The 18840-nt window shown below is 47.7% G+C and overlaps 1 protein-coding gene across 3 annotated transcripts in view; it reads left to right on the top strand.

The window, feature by feature from the left end:
- The window catches only part of LOC138570282 (zinc finger protein 271-like), a 168492-nt gene that overhangs the window by 118137 nt on the left and 31515 nt on the right, over positions 1-18840 (top strand). Inside the window, exon 1 of one of the 3 annotated variants that reach the window (XM_069649053.1) lies at positions 2127-2392. The exons of the other annotated variants lie outside the window; for them this stretch is intronic. The gene's annotated coding sequence lies outside the window, so the exon portion shown is untranslated. Of the gene's footprint in view, positions 1-2126; positions 2393-18840 lie in introns of those variants that run through there. 3 annotated transcript variants of the gene reach the window in all.

Consider the following 18840-nt stretch of genomic DNA (forward strand, 5'->3'; position numbering starts at 1 on the left):
ACTGTGGGCACTATCTAACAAATGACTACTTACAACCTTTGCTAGTCACTGCTTCAGTCTGCAACCATCGCCCCACAACCCTCCCACCCTAACAGCCCACAGCCACTTTCATGCCCACTTCGATGCGCGCGCGCGATGCGTGTGCATCAGCTGTTATATAGGAAGTGAGGTGAGCCAGGAGGGTGGGTGGAGGAAGGTGGAAGGCGGGACCAAAAGTGATTGACTGCAAGGAGAAGAGAAAAAGAAAATGGTAAAGAAAAACAATTACGCACAATGAAGCAGTGAAGTGGAGCGTTTGTAGACAAGAGCAGCGAGCCGCGGTGAAGCAGCGGCTCGCTTTATGAGAGCAAAGAGTCAAAGCAGCACAAAGTCACTAGCCCATTACTTGATCAGAGTTCCAATGGAGGGCGTGTTGCACCGGCAAGGTGCTTCCTCTTACATATCGCTAGCAGCAGACGGCGTAGCAAGGTCCACAGCTGAGAAAAGTCCAGGACAGCTACAGCCCAACAGGCACTTGCATGTCCACTTCGATTACTGCAACATAACTGCACAGCACAATTACAGGTTTGCGGGAAAGTTGGAGGATTCACCTCCAGCTCAGAGCTGTAGGTGTATATGCCGACATAACACCCATTTTCAGCGCAATTACCGCAGCACAATTACTGCCGCAGTAATTGTGCCGAAAATGGCCCCATTGAGTCATATGGAGTCAAAAAAATGGGGACTTACACTGTTGTTGCCACATGTAATCAACCAAGTGGTGGTAATGGTAATTGCCTTGGGCAGTATATTCTGGCAGATTTCTTGCCAGAATACTGCCCAATTCGTGTTGAGAACCATGGTGTTGAAACACATCAGTTTCAGTAATTGTGGCTCTCCATGTTTACCTTGGACCCGATTCATGTAATAATTTGCATCGAAAAAAGGGTACTTGTGCACCAAACTGCAGGCAAATCCGTGTTTGTCAATTCATGGAATCGAATGCGCTGTGCTTTTCCTGAACTTGCATGGAGTTTGCGCAGGCTCGTGTCTGCGAGCCATTGAGGGCCTTACGCAAGACTCCACGCTGAGCATGGGCGTGGGTTGCGCAGAGATCTGGGACGGGGTGCAACACCTAAAACGTGGAAGAATTTGCTAAAAAGTGGTTGTTCTGAGGGACGGCCTGCAGGCAGTTCTTTGCACATACAATTGCCCGGCACAATACCTATTCATGGATTCGATCCCGCAACTTCTCAACTGGGAAATGGCCATATAAGCCCTTCATACTATCCGCCACCTAAAGGCAGGTGTAAGTACATTTGTGCGTAGGATTCGCAGCGCAGAGTTGGGTTTGCATTTAACAGGTGAGTGTACGCAACCGGGTTTCCGAACTTACTTAGGGGTGTGCAGTGTAGCAGGGTGCAGGAACGGTTTATGGGGGTTCGCACATGGATTTTGCCGAGTTTGGACCAAGTTACGATTTTTCATATGCATGTTGACTGGGTGCTGGGAACAGTTACTAGGGACCCTGCGTAGTGTCCCCGAGATCAAGGCCTGCTTGCAAGGGCACCCCCACAAACTGTTTCAAGGGTGCGTGTATTCGCTGTTTTAGTTTATGCTTTGTGTGTGGGCGTGTGGGGGGCGTTCCAGCAGCAACTTGCGAATGCTTTTACTTTGCACAAACAATCCCATGAATATGCGGGGTGCACATTTTTTATTCTGCGTACAGTCTCGCGCAGTGTCCTTCTCAGTGCACAGCCCTTGCAGGGTTACTGCGCACATTTCCATGAATCGGGCCCCAAGTGTATAGCGTTTTACTTCTATACCAGGTCCAATGTGTACATCAAGCACTCTTTTTATGTGCCATGCTGTCCCCCTCTTCGAGGGACTTGGTAAAGGTTCCAGTGTTACTTGCTCTGTCTTAAAAAATGTTCAATACAACTTTTTAAACCTTGAAGTGATTGGAAGTTTTTGTGTGTGTGTGGGGGCAGAGGGACAGTGCTAAGTGTCTTGAGGACCCGTTACTCGGCACTTTCCTTACTGAGTCGGGGTGCCGCGTGTTACTCCCCTTTGTGCCGCCTCCGTGGTTCCAGTGTGGTAATTCCCCATTGTCTGTGGCCCGTTCTTCTTGCTGATGCCAGCTAACCATTAGCAGCATTGCTCTCCTGTTGCCTGGGCCGTTTCCCCTTCATACCCATGTCTGGTGGGGCTGGGGTCCTTCCCTTCCAATGTGGATGTCTCTCTCCCCCCTAGTGTAACGCACGCTCGGGAGTATTTATAAACACCCCAGGGGGACACTTCGAGATGATGTTGGGCCCGGTCCCCTCTCGCTCACTGCACCCCCTCGGCAGCTCCTTATCGTGTCCATGATGTGCAAGGCTTTCTGTGAAGGGAAGAGCCCCCCGACTTTACAGTGAGTGCATTTCATGTGCATGTGGCAGATTGCATGGTGGCGTACCCACACTGCATGCAGAGGCTGGGAAGAACGTGAACACCCATGGAGGCCTGCACCAGACATACAGAGTGGTGCATTGGCTGCGTTAGGCTGGAGCGCGCGCTGTGTGTATTGTGGTCATATGTGGTGTCTCCCAGCAGCTGTGTGTGAAGTGGCAGGCCCTCCCCACCCTGAGCTCTGGGTCCTGCACCCCCCGCCCGACGGATGGGTGAGGGGATAAGGTGTGGGAACCCGACACTCTACTCGCACAGCTGCTGAATGGAACCCAGAGGGCAGGCCTGTGACTGGGCTTTGCAATATAGCCGCCAAGTCTTCCCGAAAGCATGCTGGACCTTGTAGTTTTATGTTTTCCATTTAAGCATTGACTTTAAGTACCAGGAAAACTGGTTCGGCAAAAAAAAAAAAAAAAAAAAAACTGGCTAAAAATGCTGTTTTGGGCAAGCAAAGAAGCAGCACTGGTGCCATGGACCCCTTTCAGCTCCGAGGATCAGTGTGTGAGTGACTTTGAGAGGACTTAACTGGGTGATGGGGGGAGGGGAGCCTGCCTGCCTGCCTGCCGGCCTTGACTCCCCAGGGATGAGCGCCCCGGTCCTGGGGCCCGGCCCTCGCTGCTCCCCACTCGGTGATGTGTCTCTGGGTGCAGGAAAGACCATTTCATGACGGCAGCATCACACTACACAAACCCTGTGCAAAGTGTAGTGTGATGCTCCTCCACTAGACCAGCCCCGACCTGGGTGGTCCCAGCCAAACACATTTATTAATGTGTTGGTAGCGCCCACCCGGAGGTATCACGGCGCTAAGAGGGCAGTACACAGTGACTTAGTGTAAGGTTAGAAACAGGAAGGTTACATTTGAACTGTGTGAAAGGGGAACATGCATCTGTCAATGTTATGGGGCCGGCTTTAAGGTATGAAAAAATAACTCTAGAACTTGAAAGGAGACGTCCCCGTTCTGAACTTTTTTCATCAAGACTGAAGCCGAGCTTTCTGACCCAATGACTGGAAGGAAGTCTGTGTTACACTGTTAGGCCCGGGGGGGGGGGGGCCTGCGCAATGAAGACAGGCACACCGAGTGTAGGAAACACGTCTTTCTTTATTCGTGTACAATTCCTTTCTGCCCGCAGGCACTCCTCCCCCCAACGTCACGCGTCACGTGGCTAGACCCCGTGACTCGACTCACGTCTCTTAAAGAGACAACTCAGTGTAACATCACCCCCGGACGAATGTCCTTACAACAACAGTATTAACATTCTTCAACTAGGCGCGACGGTTTCTTTACGACCCGATGGGGCCGACCGTTGGCGGCTTCACCTAGATCATCTTCTGGCTCTTGTACTCTCCTCACTCCTGGGCGAGCTGAAAATCTCGGTGGTGACCACAGTGAGTCTCTCGGGTCCATAGGCATTGGTTCCGGATCCGGGGGGTCTCGCTCCTGCTGACCCTGAACGGTGGTGAGTTTGAACTGTGAGCAGTTCCGAGTTACTTCCCGTTCTTCATTTTCAGCTGTTACCATGGTTCCTTTCATGGCTGTCACGAGAAGCGGCTGTGGGGAGAACCTTGAGTCAGTCTTTTTGACCATCGTCTGTTGGACCAGTACTTCGTCTCCTACCTGGATCTCTTTCGGGCGAGCACCTCTTTTCTCATCTGTTCGGATGCGGGCCCGTTCCTTCCGTTCCGCATCTCTCGCTAAGACTTCCGGATCTGCTTCCGGTCTGTTGTTGGGATGTCTTATGATGCGAGTGCGAACTTGGTATTTTACCATCATCTCAGCCGGCGTCCTGTTTGTGGCCTCGTGCAGCGTGTTTCGATAGTCCCGAAGCATCCTGCACAGAGCCTGGTGAGGGTCAACATTTTCTAGTCTGGCTCTTTGTAAGGTCTTCTTGATCGATGACATGAATCTCTCGGCCATCCCGTTGGCTTGTGGCCATCTTGGTGTTATCTTCTGGTGTCTGAAACCCAGATGCTTGGCGAAAGTTGCGAAGTCGTGACCACAGAACGGCGGGCCGTTATCCGACTTGATAACTTCTGGTATGCCCCACTCGCTCACGACCTCGTCGAAGACAGCTGCTATGTGGGCGAAGGCTGTTGACGGCGACTTTTTCACAATTGGGAAGCGAGAGTGCTCGTCAATGAACAGTAGTAGGTACTCGCCAGACTCTAAGGGCCCGTAAAAGTCTATTGCCACTCTTTCCCATGGGTGATCGGGGATCTGCAGTGACTGTAGTGGTGCGGGGGCTTCAGCCCTAGCTGTGCATTGACATGCCATGCAGTTTCGTACCCATCGATCTACTAGCGCGTCCAGGAATGGGAACCATACGTGGCACCGAAGTTGCCGTTTGGTGTTGTCTGCCCCGCGATGGCCTTCATGGGCTGTCTTTATAATGTCCGATCGTAGGGCTGCTGGGATTATTATTCTGCACCCTCGAAGAAGTATGGACTTGTCCTTGACGGCTAGTTCTGTATGAACTTTTGCCAACCTTTCCAGTTCATCTCGATTCGCGTCCGGATGTTCCGTCAAAAGTTTCCTGTATGACTTCCATCTGTTGTGTTCTGTGAGGTTGATCGCCAGTGCTATCGATGGATCAGCAGCTGACGCCTCCGTGATTGTCTCGAGTGAAATTGCCGGGGGAAGTGCGTTTGTGGTGACATAGCTGATGTATTCTACATCTCCCTTTCGCTGTGTGGCTTTTCCCGTGGGGTGTCTCGACAAGTAGTCCGCTGGGTTGTGTTCTCCCCCCGGACGATGAATTATGTGATAGTCATATTCCTGCAGGCGGATGCCCCACCGTTCAATTCGTGGCGGCATCTTGGTTCGAGGGTTGCCGAACAGTGAGAGGAGGGCTTGATGGTCCGTTATTAGAGTAAATTTTTTTCCTATGACAAAGTTGTGGAAATGTTCGCATGCCCAGACTGCTGCTAGGCTTTCCTTTTCCGCCTGCGAATACGCGGACTCAGGTTTCGAGAGAGCTCTGCTGGCATAGGCCACCACATGTCTCGGGTGGGTGTCTGTACCGTTTGTTTGGGCGAGGATGGCACCCAGCCCGACTGGACTTGCATCGACCACGATTTCAGTGTGCCAGCTGGGGTCAAAGTAGGCAAGTTTTCTGGCTTCCGCTAGGTATTGCTTTATGGAGTCGAACGCATCTTGGCAATCAGCCGTCCAGGCGAAGAGCATCTCTTTTTGAAGGAGTTTCCTGAGGGGTTCCGTGATTGTGGCATAGTGGGGTATGTATCTCGCGCAGTAATCTGCCATTCCCAGAAACGATCGCACGTCCGCTATTTGCCTTGGTTCTTGTAGGCTGAAGATCGTCGCCACCTTGTCGGGATCCGGTGTCATTCCATCCGCGGAGAATATGTGGCCAAAGAACTTCAGCTTGGTCTTGCTGAATCGACATTTGTCGACATTAAGGGTGAGTCCAGCATCTTGAATGGCTTTGCAGGTGGCGCGGAGAGCTACATCGTGTTCCTCCTTTGACCTGCCAAATACTAGGATGTCGTCGCTGTAGTTAAGTGCTCCTCTGATTGGGCGAATGATTTGCCTGATGGTTTCGTGGAAGATCTCTGCGGCCGACGAAATGCCAAAGTTAAGGCGCTTGTACCAGAATAAGCCATCGTGCGTGGCGAATGTGGTTATGCCTCTGGATTCTGGATGAAGTACCAGTTGGTGGTAACCCTGATTAAGGTCCAGTTTTGAGAAAAGGGTGGACTTGTTTATCTGGACGATCATGTCCTCGATTCGGGGGCCGGGGTGTCGCTCCCGCTGGATCGCGGTGTTGGCGACGCGCATGTCGACGCAGAGCCTGAGCTGTCCCCCCTCTTTTGGCACGATGACTAGTGGGGAGACCCACGGGGTCGGGCCCACTGCTGGTTCAATTATGTCATTATCTAGGAGCTGTTTGAGTTCAGCTGACACGGCAGCTTGGAGGTGGAACCCGACTCTCCTCGGGTGCTGGGGAACCGGGCGAACTGCGGGGTCAATATGCAGTTTAACTGAGGGTCCTTTCAGCTTTCCTAGGCCCTTGCAGATGAGGGGGAATTCTTTCACAATGGCGTCTTTTGATATCACGTCCATCTCCTTGGGTTCCGCTTGGACGTTTGACACGCTCTCTTTCGCCACCTGAGTCGGTTCTGATGAGTAGATCATGTCACCATCTCGGACGTGTATGTCTATGAGTCCCAGGGAGGAGGCCGTCCTGTAGCTAAGGAGGCACCTTCCTTTCGTTGGGCTGCGAATTACGTGTATGCTTGTCATTATGGCACGGTTGCCGTGAACGAGTTGGCGGGCGAAGAAGCCAATTGATTGTAGTGGAGTGTCGGCGCCCCATTGATATATCTTGGACTCAGAGGGCACCAAGGTCGGTTTCTTGGGAATTTGGTGGAACTCCTTTTCTCCCATTATGTTGACCGTTGCTCCTGAGTCAACCAGGAAACAGAATTGGTGGCCTCCAATTTCCATTGGTATCTTGGGTGCCTCACGTGCTTGTCCTTCGTCCATTATGAGGTTGACATATTCATCTTGCCGATAGTGGTCAAACTGATACCCTTCCTCTTCGGGGTGCTGTTGGTGTTGGTCCGCCTCGTAGTGAGAGATGGGTGCTGGGGGCCCGTCGTATTCATCTCTAATGCGGGATATCTGTTCATATTCTCCGTCGCCTTGGGGTTCTTCCGAAGGGTAGACATCTTCGACTACCCTGACATACCTTCTCGGGTTTTGTTGAAACGGGCGCGACGGACAGCCTTGGCTTTGTGGATTCCTGTAGGGTATCTTGAATTGTGGGGCGACTGGCGGTCTTTGGGTTGGGAACGGTTTGCCCTCTCTGCAAACTGATTGGAAGTGTCCCTCTCTCCCGCAGTTGCCGCATTTCTGGGACAATGCGGGGCATGTCCCTGCATGGGGATACGGCATTCCACAACGGTAACACTGGCGTTGCGTTCTCGGAATTGTTGAGTAGGTGAGGTTGGGTCCTCTCTCTGATGCCCTGGCATTACTGGCCTGCATGGCTGCGATCACCTCGTTGTTATCATGCTTGGAGGAGGCGGTGCCAGTTATCTGCGTCACTTGCTTTTCGACTCTCTCGAGGATCCTTGCCATCTGGCTAACTTCATCAATCGTGACGGGTGATTTTAACAGTTGCTTCTTTAGCGTCTGAGATACGCACCCTTCAATCACTCGTAACCTAATGGCTTCGTCTAGGGAGAACGCGTGGAACTGGCAGTTCGCACCTTTTATTCGTAAGCGGGTGATGAACTCGTCGACCGTTTCATCTGCCCTCTGTTTGCACTGATTGAAGATGTATCTTTCGTAATCCCTGTTGGGTTCAATCACCAGTCTTTTGTTCAGTGCTGCAATAAGGGCTGGGAAGTCTGCTTGCTCTGCTTGTGGGATGGTTTTCAGTAGTATTTTAATGTCATTCCCCGCTAGGTTCAGAAACATGCTGCGTAGTCTTGGGGATTTCTCTTCACCCGCGGCGTCAATGAAGGTGTTGAAGTCTTCCAACCACTCAACCCACCTTGGGCCTTTATCTGCCTGTGGCATCATGGAGAAGGGGGGTGGCATGCGCCACGCCGTGGTTGCTGTGTTCCCCGCTGGGGCAGGGGGGCCCGGGGCCTGCTGATCTTGGGGTGCGCTCATTGTAGCAGTGAGCGGTGCCATTCACTTGCGTGTGTCCGTCCCTGGGGGCCGTTTCCCTGGTGGCAGGAGCTGTGGGCTGGTGGGCAGCGCGGGGTGACACCCACCTTTCACCGGGGTCCTGGTGGCGGTCTCCGGAGCCTGTATGGCTTGGCGGGCGGGTTGTCGTACCCTCAGCGTCAGTCTCTTGTTGTGGGTGGCCGGGCCTAGGTCAGGCGTGCTGGTGGGTGCCTGGGCCTGGGCCTGCTGCTGGGTTGGGCCTGGGATCAGGCTTGATGCTGGAGCCCCCGCGGGGCTGGGCCTGGGATCAGGCTTGTCGCTGTAACGTGCGTGGAGGGTTCGTTTTAGTATTGATGTTTTTTTTTTTTTTTTTTTTTTTTTTTGGGGATCGTGCACGCGCCCTTCCTGCGTGACGTGGAAGCCTCGGAGGAGTGGGTTGCTGGTGGGCCGGGATCGGCGTGTCGTAGGAGCTGGAGTGGAGGAGGAGGCGAGCGCTCGCAGGTCAAGCCGTCAGCACCCGACGTGCGCTGTGGAGCTGGGTTGGCGCCGTGGGCGAGGAGGAGGAGGACTCGGCGGCCCTGGAAGACACCTCGTCGCCAGTTGTTAGGCCCGGGGGGGGGCCTGCGCAATGAAGACAGGCACACCGAGTGTAGGAAACACGTCTTTCTTTATTCGTGTACAATTCCTTTCTGCCCGCAGGCACTCCTCCCCCCAACGTCACGCGTCACGTGGCTAGACCCCGTGACTCGACTCACGTCTCTTAAAGAGACAACTCAGTGTAACATACACGAGCCGTACAGAGCCGCCTGTCTGAGGTAGCACCCATATTTGGAGGCCCGCTCCTCCCGATTTGTCATAGGCGTCCGACCCCGTTATTGATTACATTTAGGAACTGGTCGTTGATATTATACATAAACATCCTCTCTGATGAGGAGGAATGGAATGTCTTTTTTTCTTTAAACAAACTTTGCTATTTTTAATAGAGTTTTGCCCCTACCCCACGTCCCCCGACCCTCGAGACGAGCCCCCCCCCCCCCTCCGCCCTATACAGGTCAATGAGCAAATTGCATTCTCCAGCTTGCCAAGTAAACATCTCCCCCTTTGTGATGGCAAAGGTTGGAATCTAGAGCCTGCCATGTGATCTCTGATGGCCCTCACCACACTTCTAAGCAGCGTGGTAAAAAAGCACTCAGTGTATCTACTTGGAAGGGGGTAAGGCCAGAGTGGGCATGGCCGAGAGCCACACTTGCCAACTTCAGGCTAGAACCATTTCTAGGCGAGAGCTTGGCTGGCGATCCGCCCGCCTGGAAGGAAGAGTGTGTGTCCGTCTGTCATTACACATAGACATAAAATACACATCCCTTGTAGTCGATGTTTCTTTCTAGTACCTACTGTAGTAAATCGGGGTGAGCATCAGTAAATGAGGGTGTCTACACAGTGAATATTTTGTATCCAAACATAGACTACAATCTTGCCCAGGACAAATGAGTAATCCATGCAAAATTTGGTAGCAGTTGGTTCAACAGTGTGGATTTGTATAGCCGGACTAACATACAGACACACATACATTCCAATGTATTTATATATACAGATGTTGATTTATACTGGTACCCGGAAGTGGCACCCAGAAGTGGACTGCAAGTGGCTGTCGGCTGTGCCACGAATCTTCCTCCTGGCTCCTATGAGTCGGCAAGAGGAAGCGCCGCGTTCTACTGCTGCCTGCAAATAGGATTGTTGCAACAAGGTGACTTTGGCAACAAACGCAACGCGCTTAGATCTTTATGGGACAGCTGTGCCTTTCACGGCATCTCCCCTTCTGTTGGGACTTACTGCTGGGACTCATTGTGGGATTGTGTTGCTTCTTGCAACCTGGTAAATGTTCTCTTCTTCTCCCAAAGCTAACTTACTCATTTGAATTGGGACACGCTTCCCTGCACTAGGCCCGCCCACTTAACCACAGTGAGGCTTTCGGCCCGTCTACTAATACTATCGGGCCCGCAAACACGCGTGTGCACCCGGAAGTGGACTGCAAGTGGCCGTTGGGCTGTTAGGGTGGGAGGGCTGGAGTGCTGCTGCAGATTGCAAGGGATTTTAGCTAAAATTGTAAGTAATCTCCCCTCAAAAGATGCTTTGTCTAAGCTGCATAAGGCTATGGTTGAAAGTTTGTTAGTGCATTTATTCCCAAATGGTCTACTCCCTGCGCAGTGGTCGGTTGCCTCGCGCTTTAGTGGTTAAAAGTACTCTCTCTAAAAAATCGAACAAAGTTGTAAGTGTAACGCTGCCCTGTATTGTTGAAAGTCCCACCATGGCACATTCAGGCGGGGACCTAAGCCCACTGCCTAGTTCAAATGCGGCGTCGTCTAATGATCTAATTTGCCACAAAGTGGCGTTTGCCTATGCTCGTGCGCAGGGCGAGGGAATGTTGCCCGCCTTGCCCACCCCTGCTGTCCTCCTGCCTACAGCAGGACTTGCTCTCACGTCCTCTGCTCGTAAAAGTTTGCTGATAGCAACAGCGAAGGCCTCAGCTTGTCCCCTTCTGATAACTCCATTCTGGCTCCGCTGGTTCTTGCAGCCTTAGAGAGACGTGTCCGTCTTTCTGCCAGCCCATCTACCCCAGTCACATTGCCCAGCAATAGGAGGGCTGATGTGCACTTGCACTGCAAAGAGAAGGATACGTATGAAAACTCTAACATATCACCCGTTCTCACGGCTTGCAAGAAAACAGCTACTAGCCTCGCCGCCTGCCAACCTACCCCCGACTGTACTGCCAACTACTGGCAAGGATTTCATGGCCCAGACGCCAGGCGTTGCTTCCCCTCCACTATAAAGGCTCCAGTTCCCCCTTTAGGGTTTGACCTCCTTGATCCTTCCGACGACACGCAGTCTCTAGAAGCTTCCTGCCCTGTATTATCAGGAATTCTTAATTTGTTGGACAGAGGCCATGACTATACACATTATGAATTAAGGGACTGCAAGTCTTGGTTGAATCAAATTTTATTAAAAATTAACAAATTGGAAGGATTCATCTTTGCTGACACCCTTCGATGTGAGGGTGTTGGACACCCGTTATGGAAGGGCGCTCCTGTTGGCTCAAACAACTTGAATACCTGATAAGGAAAGAAATAAACCGCAAATTACATGCCATCTCCCTAGCCAGATATTTTAAAAACCAAAGGATTCCATGAGGCTTAAGAATACAGTTACGGCCAACATTGTGCAAAGGGAGTAAAGATGTTGTTAAAAAATGGGAAGCAATTTTGAATAAATTTTCGCTAGATTTGATTCTCCTAACGATCCAAGAACTATCGAAGAATTTAACAACACTAGACGGTGAGATTGCTGAGATTGAGAAAGAACTAGTAGAAAGTCTAGGGAAAGAGGAGTATGATGTGATATTGACCGAGATAAATGATAAACTGGAAAGCTATAAGAGAGAACTTGAACAGAAAAAGATACGTACATTCAAGAGAGACACATATGACTACCTGAATGAAGAAGTCTATACATGGATGGAGAAATATGGACCTAAATTCACCCCTAGACCACGACCAAATCCTCCTTATCAGTCCGACAATACATCCAGCTCAGATACTGACTCCTCAAGAGAACGTAATAATCAGGAGACTAGAGCTATCACTACTGCAAGTACAAGTGCCACTACCAGCACAACGACTGATGCGCCAGCAAGGGCAGAGCCAACAAATATTTGCCCAGAAGTTTTTCTAGGAGCACAACAAAAAGAACGTAACGGGGGAAGAGAAAGCCAAAGGGAAGGCCCCCAGATAAGGCTGCAGAAGAAAACCTAGTGATAAATATTTCCAGTCGTGAACTTACACAGTCAGAAATTAAGACTCTACAAAGAGGTTTAAGTATTCAACACAATTTAGAAGAACTGTTACAAAAAGCTTTAGAATTACAATGTATCAATCTCAACACCTTCACATTTTTGATTAAACAACAACCCCGCATACCGAATTTTTACATCCCAAAGATCCATAAAAATGCTACGCATCCACCAGGAAGACCAATAGTGGCTGGTATAGACAGTATTTTACAGCCATTAGGAAAATACATTGATTTCTTTCTGCAACCAATTATCCAAAAAACTCACACTTATCTTAAGGATACAACTCATTTTCTTAAAAAACTGATGGGGAACCCTTTCAGAAAAGATCATATTTTGTTCACCATTGATGGTACTAGTTTGTACACGTCAATTTCCGCATGATTTGGGGCAAGAAGCGATTGAACGGATTCTATTAACATCTCCAGATATTCGGGCCCAGAAATAATTTATTTTAATTTTATTACAATTCATAGCAGAAAACTCTTATTTCCAATTCAAAAACCAGTTTTTTCTTCAAGTATCCAGTACAGCGATGGGAGCAACCATGGCTGCGACGTATGCTGTTTTATGTATAAGTTTGAAACCGATTATGTACTCACAAACACAAGGTGGAAAGATTTTATACATTTATGGACAAGATTCATAGACGACATATATGGTATCTGGATAGGCAGCAAGGAGGAATTAATTGAATTTTTTGAATACTTAAACACTATATATCAACGGATACAGTTTACCTATGAATGTTCAACAACACAAATTCACTTTCTAGATGTTCTGATAAGTATGGATGAAAATGGATTCAAGACTTCTTTATACCGTAAAGAAATGGACAGAAATAACCTTTTACATCGTTTAAGTTTCCACCAACCAAGCTTGCTTTAAAACTTACCATTTAGCCAGATGCTACGCATTAAAAGAATCATCAGTGACCCATCAGAATATGATAGGGAATATGCAGACATGTGCAAGAAATTTCAAGCACGTGGCTATACAGACAACGACATCAGCAAAGCAACAGAGAGAGTGAATCCACTGAGTCGAGAAACGTTGTTGACAACCACAGATTAGACTAAGGATTCACCCAGCTTGGTGTATGTGTCTACATTTTCTATTCAAAGTAAACATATCAAGAACATCATTAGAAAGAATTGGTCCATATTGACATGTGACACCAGAGTGCAACATTTATTCAAAGAAGTACCTACGTTTGCTTACCAGAGGAGTAGGAATTTGCGGGATGAGCTAGTGTCCACAAGACCACTGATTAAAAGTTCTATCACTGAAAGAATAGGTACATTCCCATGCCTACATTGCGCAAACTGTAATTTTGTCATCAAAGGAGAGAGTGTTAGTCACTCACACACTGGACAAAGGATAAGGCTTAAGGATTATGCGACATGTGACAGCACTGATATAATTTACTTGATTAAATGCCCATGTGGTATGCATTACGTGGGCAAATCTAAATGAATGGCGAAAACACGTTGGAATGAGCATCGGTCCTGCATAAGGAATGCCAACATGAATTCAGCTGTAGCAAGACATTGGGTAGAAAGAAAACACAATTTGGCACAGATCAGATTCCAGATTTTGGAAGTCGTCAAAACCAGGAACCCACACGAAGATCTAAACATAAAATTGGACCAAAGGGAAACGTATTGGATTGACAAACTAGGATGTCTTAATCCATTTGGCATTAATGAAGAGATCAACTATCAATGCTATTTGTAAAACACTTTTGATTGGCGTAATATTCCACAAAGTTAAAAATGCTCCATGAATTTCCATAATCAAAGGGGGAACAGTGCAATATCAGTTGATCTTGCTGTTGATCTTGAGTTTATTAGCTGAAATAGTAATTGCTGGTTTCTACAATATCATCTCAGAGTCTCGAGATATGTATTTACCCACCCACATCCACATAATGTGCATCTATACTGTGATAAGTATCTTTTTGTGCTAATAAGTAGGTGTACTTTATGTTAATTTAAATGCAGAAGTCAGCATATTACATATCTTAGAACTGTATCTCCATGTTGTTAGCTTTGTGGTTTTATCTTAGTGTGTAAAATACATTTTCTTTCCTAGTTTATGTGTTCACAGGTACATTCATTTAGCGTAGGCTATATATGTGAGGGAATGTTTATCCTCCAGTAACCCGTGTTGTTTATTTGTTGTTTCTGTATATCCTGTGTTTTTCAACTTTGGATCCACCCCCTGAATACTAGTTTTTTAATTTCACATTATTTATTTTTAGTTAATACACATTGCGATTATTGATCTTCACATTAAGTAAATAAGCACAGGGAAGTCAGAGTTGTCTACATGATGCCATCCTAGCTACAGGAGTTAAGAAAGATGAAAGCAAACCGTGGCCTTCAGCACGTCCCGGCCGCACTCTTCGAGTGCGGCTGGGTCCCGAGGCAGCCGGGTCCCGATACCCCACGGGCGGGTCTGACTCAGAAGCCTCAGGCTGAACCCATGGTAACGCCTGCACGCTCTTCACAGCTATGAGGATTCCGAATGGAGTGCACTCTAGGCCGGGAGCTGGGCAGGGTGAATCATTTCAGCAAAGGATTGGGCAGAGCTAACGTTAGAGATATATTTCTATACTCTACAAGGGTGAAAACGAAAGGCTTTAGAACAACCGCTGCACCACAGCTACGAAGTAAGTTTCACCTGCTTTTAAAACTGTAGTTAATCAATTAGTATGTCTGGCTGGATTTTCGTCTGACTAAAGGCGTATTGACTTTAGGAATCTTTTTTGAACTTGAAAACGATTTAATGGACACATATCACAGAATTAACGTACTGCAACACGAAGGTTTATTCAGTACTTATATTTGCATATCGATTGAGCATAGACTAGTTTAGCAATGCTTCTTTTTATCTTTTTTCTTTTGTCTTATGTACAACGACTATTTGAATTTGGGTACGTACAATTATGGTATATGCTTGATGCAAGTATATGATTTCTTAACGGTTGATGGTTGAATTTATATATCATATGTACATATATGCTGATCGTAAAAAGAGAGCACAGCCCTGACGAAGGAGACATGTTCTCCGAAACGCATTGGCAATAATTAAAGCTCTTAGTATTAACATCATGACGACTTGGTCTTCTGTTTGCTATCTTCCAAGCAATACTTAGAAGAAGTATACAGTAATTCGAAACTCAAGATACAAATCCTCTTAAATACACAGAAAGAAATTGCAACAGTACTTGGATCGGAACCTATCGGTAATATTTGAAGAATTTACAGAAGTGTTGTTCTTAACGATTAGAAACTTCTATTGAGGTATGGACATGAGAGTGACCGTTTAGCAGGGTGTGTTTCACTCTGCTTTTCGCAGATTGGCTCCGCCAGTGCTGCCACGCAAACTGAGGTTACAGAGGAGGGGGAGTCCACAGGCTCACGGCGTGAGATTCCGCCTATTGCTTACTCCTTCGCACAATCGTTTTCCCAAACAGTTGCTGCTCCGCAGGCGGTCTCACTGAATCAGATATTTACTCATGCACAGCTCTGTCAAAAGGTCACCAGTAACACCGAAAAGATAGAGCAATTACTATTTTTCATTCAGGAAAATCCAAACGAGGTAGCTGGGGAGAACTTAGATCCAGTTGTTGATATGGAGGCTGGTGAAATATTCCATCCGGACAGCCCGTCGGCTGTTACAAAGCTTTTTCGAAATAGACACTCAAAGCATGACAGTTTCCCGGAAGGGAAAGTTGATGCCAAGGGGGGTTACTCCGCTAGTGCTGGCCAACTTTTCACCTCTCGGAAAGAGAAATGTGTATTTTTCAGAGCCTTAAAAAGAAAAGCAGACAGACAAGCAGCCCCAGCTCCCTCAAACATAGCAGTGTCAAAACCCAAAAACAAACAAACAAAATGGAAAAAAAACAAAAAAACTGTATATGCCACCAGCATGGGAATTTAGACCAGTTGGGGCACGCTTGCTTAGAGAGTGAACAAGGTTTCTCCCTCGAGGAACTATCTGCAGAGAGTAAAAAAGCTCTGCAGCACTCAAGCACAGCAGAAGGCGCTAGTAGTGTTTCGTGTGGTAAGAAGAATACGAAAGCAGCGGCACGGCCGCAACAGCGTGGGGTGGGTAAAAGCACTGTAGGCCCTTCTACTATTTCTCAGCTCCCTTCAGGCAATAAAACCCCAACCACTGTGCAAACACATCTAGCAGCCTTCTATAAGCCTGTGGGGAACAAAGTGGTACAAGCAGGGAAAGGCCCACGAGAGGCTCCAGATGACGGGGGCCCGCGCAAGTGGACAAGACAATCGATAGTGGCTCTCCAACAGGACGTCCTCACTTAAACTCACATTCTGAACATCATTCCAGTTTAACCATTGAGGAGATTGTCAAATCCCCCGGATCCTCAAACAGGACAGGCCTGCCTTCTGTATGCCCATTAGGAGTCTCGCCTGCCAATCGTGCTCCCAATGTCAAGTCTGTAGTAACATCCTCCACTATCATGGGATGGGAGACCAACCCTGTCATTTTTGAGGACAAACGCTATTTGTGTAAAAACGAATTTGAATATTAGCACTCAGGTTGTCCATAAATCTACAGCATTCCTGGCTGTGTTAATTTCTTTTACTGAAGCCCTCCTTGACTATTACCTCTGCATCTCTGTTTATTATAACCCTGTTCAAGCAAAGACAGCTTATACATCATTTGAGACACTCGATGAGCTATTTGACAAAATATTATCCGAATATCCGGCTTGCCGAATAGTGATGGGTGGTGACTTTAATGCCGATTGCTTGGATTTGTACGATCACAATTTAGCTGCTGACTCCCTCTCTCTGACATTACTCAGAGGCCACTTATGGCAGGAACACTTAGCACTATGGGACATTGCTTTTGTGCCATTCCAATCGAGGGTTCCGGGGTACACATGGAGGAGGGGTCCTATGTTGTTGATCATTATGCCATCTCTGCTAACCTTGAGGCTCGGTGAAGCAAAATTGAGACGCTGGAGCTCGGCCTAGGGGACCACCTTATTATCCAACCAGATTGAATCATGATTCAAACCAATTATTTTTGGAAGGTGATCGCCCTGGACTCTCCATTAGACAAAATGAATGCCTCAATTGATACCCGGCTTGGCTGTCATGAGGATCCTTGCAAGCTTTACTTATCTGTTAAAATGGAAGCAAAGTGGTACTTGAATGTGATAGCAAATGTGATGTCCAACATCCATAATGAAAACAACAGCCTGGGGAATATGAACACAGACCCTGGTTTAATGGAAATCCAACTTGCCAATCGCATCAAAAATGCTGCATTGCTTAAACTCAAAAACATATGCTGCCCACCAGAAGAGTATTTGAAGCAGAAAAAAGAGGATTTGTAATGTGTATCGCAATAAGTACATGAATTTGAAACGCCACTTACACAATCTGTCCAATCAGAAGATGCTTGTCTCATTATGTTGTAATGACAGGCGTACAACCTGGTCCATGCTCAGGGCTGATTCTCATACCTTGAACACGAACAAAGCCTCCATGATAGCCGCAGACACCTGGTCGGAGTTCTTCAAGCGCAAATTTGCCCTCCCTTCGATGTTTGACAACATTAATGCAAAAAAATTGAACACTCCAAAATTACCCGTACCGGTATGGACCATCCAGGATATAGAATGTGCAATTCACGCTCTGAAATATTCCAAAGCTGCAGGGCCTGACGGCATTCCCCCTTGCGTGGTTGAGCACAATCCTGTGTTGTGGGCAAAAATATTGAAGTGTCAATTTGATAACATCTTAGCCACACTTGACATTCCCCCTTCCTGGTTATGCTCAATAATTGTCCCGATACACAAAAAGGGCCCAAGAGAAAACCCAGCTAACTTTCGGCCCATTGCCCTTGTAGACGCTGCGGCCATAGTATTTGCAATCTTATTGCTTCATGATCTCCACGCCTATCTGAAGCAATATGACATTCTTTCACGCTTCCAAATTGGGTTTCGGGCACGGATGGGGACGGCACTAAATGCACCATTAGTGGCCCATGTGCACGCCAAAGCAAAGGTTGCCAATTCTGGGCCACTATATATGGCATCCATAGACCTGACAGCCGCCTTCGATTGCATGGTTCGGGGGCTGCTTTGGCAAAAAATGTTATTGATGGGCATTCCGTTTCACATTCTTTTTCTAATTGCAAAATTGCATGAAAACACTGCCTATTATGTCAGGGTAAATCAGACAGGCGCTACCACCTGTGCCATCCCAATTAGGCTGGGGTCAAGCAGAGTTGTAATCTGGCGGCCACCTTATTTAATTTGTACTTATGCGGCATTAACGCAATTTGGGCGCAACAAGTCAGCTCTCCCGCAAGGTTAGCCCACCTGAAAATACACTTGCCCGCCCTTGCCGATGATATTGTGATCTTCTATCGAAACACCTTCCGGGTTGCAAACAAAATTGTCCCTGTTTTCTGAGTACTGCTGCACACATAATTTACTATTCAGTGCAGAAAAATCACACATATTTATGTTTAAACACCTCAAGAGACGTCCATGCACTTGGAAATGGTCAATCAGAAGCATTCCCATTCCAAAAGCATCCACAATTAAATATTTAGGCTACTCAATATCCGAAGCCATTACAGTTACAATGTGGAAAGAAGTTCTAAATGCAAAGTCTAAAATTCCTGCCACCCAAATGCGCATGGTCTACAACAAATATTGTAAATTTTCATTACTTCCTCTCTTTGAATTTTATACCCTCAAAGTTGAGTCAATCCTATTGTACACATTCGACAAGTGTTTAGCAGATATTGATTAGTTTCTTGACCAGCTTCAAGGAGGCCTATGGAAGGGCGTGTTGCGTTTGGCCAAGTCCTTGCCCAATGTGATATCAAGACAAGAGTTGGGAATGACTTCTCTGTCCACCCGTTACAATTGGTGTCCATT

Source organism: Ambystoma mexicanum, chromosome 2q (genome assembly GCF_040938575.1).
Source record: "Ambystoma mexicanum isolate Mex_15411 chromosome 2q, UKY_AmexF1_1, whole genome shotgun sequence".
NCBI lineage: Eukaryota > Metazoa > Chordata > Amphibia > Caudata > Ambystomatidae > Ambystoma > Ambystoma mexicanum.